General features: G+C 33.9%; 1 long non-coding RNA gene across 1 annotated transcript; it reads left to right on the plus strand.

Annotated features, from left to right (window-relative positions):
* The first annotated feature begins 312 nt into the window (after positions 1–312).
* On the plus strand, positions 313–1,003 carry LOC113321160. Its single transcript, XR_003346523.1, has 2 exons — positions 313–557; positions 677–1,003. It is a non-coding gene; the product is annotated as an uncharacterized LOC113321160 (long non-coding RNA).
* Positions 1,004–1,785: the final 782 nt, after the last annotated feature.

Here is a 1,785-nt window from a genome sequence, read left to right on the forward strand (position 1 = left end):
ATGGGTGTGAGGTCCAATATAATATCTAAGGTTTTCTTCCTACATGTATATATAGGATATTGTTCTATGTAACTGGTTGATGTTGTTCAATATAAACTTTCCCCTGCCTTTTATCTTCCCTATATTTCCACTACAAAATGTTATTATGCACGAACTCTAACCTCGCACAATGGGTTTTGATATTATCATTTTTCTTTTGGTTGCTATCATATCCCTAAGGGATCAATCAAATATACTATGTTGGGCTTGTTGGCGTCATTGGAATCATTATCTACAAATAAGCTAATTTGGATCTACTTTCTCTAGTATATTTTTTTTCCTTGTTTTTCTTCCATGACTTTCCTTGTTTTTCTTCCATGACTATGCTATACATTTGGTCTATTAGAATCGGTGGTCTGATTTGATCTCGTATTATGTATGTGTGTAAATCCCGTAATCAATTTGTATGCAAATCCCATAATCAACAGTGATTGTGATTACCTTTTAGGATTGTTTATATTTATAAATAATTTTATGCTGTTGCGGGATTGATCCGTTTGCAAATTCCATAATCAATGGTAATCGCTTTTGATGATATAATATATTTATATTGCTCATACTATGGATTACATTTTTCAATTTATTAATATTTTTCATTATGATATGCGATTGATTATGTGAGCGTCTGCCGAAACAGGAAGAAGGAAAGTCCGTTCCCCGTTCCCCGTTCCTATCTGGTCCAACCCGGCCGAGTCGAACCGGTTCTATCCAGCCGAGTCGAACCGGTCCTGTCCAGAGCATGTGTTAGGTTCCAGGCCGGGTGTTAGGTTCCAGGCCGTGCGCGACCAATATCGTTCCGGTTCAGTCTATATATGGTGGGAACCGAAGCTTGAGGTATGTAACGAATGTAATATTTATTGGGCTTATTTATTTGTTTTTAGAATAATTTTTTTTCTAATCTCAAGATAAATCAATATTATACAAACGATCGATTTCAATTATGACTATTGATCTCTTTCATTAATAATTTTGGTTAATGTTCCTAGTTCTCTTGAATATAATATTGGCTATAGTTGAATGTTGTTTATTGTTCAATTGGTTGTACCAACACGATTCCAGTATATTCATCTGAGGTTTAGATGTTCTCCCTAAATTTGAATGTTTTGTGGGATGTAATGCATTTGATGGACTATTAAAGAGTAGGTATTTTCAAAAGATATGTTGGAAATAAAATCACATGTATTCTAATTTTTTTGGAAGAACTCACAAAAGGTGATATGAGTCAAAAGGTGATATAAGAAACTATCTTTAGTAATATGTTCAACCAAAGTATGTGGTTGACATGTATAGTGAGATTCTATTGGCCTGTTGAGATAATGAATATTCTAAAATCATGCTAAATGTAGCAAAATTGAAAATGAAAAGAACTCCGAAGTAATGAGGGTTAGACATACCGACTCATATAAAGCATGTGAAATGGGACATATATATCATGAGACAAAGATGTATTTTTTTTTGCCACTAGTAATGACACCAAAGTCCAGGTATCAACTGAATATGGTACGAAGCTAAAATGTAACTCTAACTCTTGTCATAAATGCAAGAGTTGGAAATGAACCTGCTCATAGATGTTGGTATATACAATGTAATGTGTGTATCATAATACCAATCAATCTTCACATCAACTTTAATGGCAACAAGAACTTTGTCTGGCCAATTGACTATCTTATTCAGTTGAACTAGATCTAATGTCTGCACTTATGGAGTGAAACCACGAGACATAAATTCTCTAAAGCACTTGAGATA

The sequence above is a fragment of the Papaver somniferum genome, chromosome 11 (assembly GCF_003573695.1).
Source record: "Papaver somniferum cultivar HN1 chromosome 11, ASM357369v1, whole genome shotgun sequence".
Lineage (NCBI taxonomy): Eukaryota > Viridiplantae > Streptophyta > Magnoliopsida > Ranunculales > Papaveraceae > Papaver > Papaver somniferum.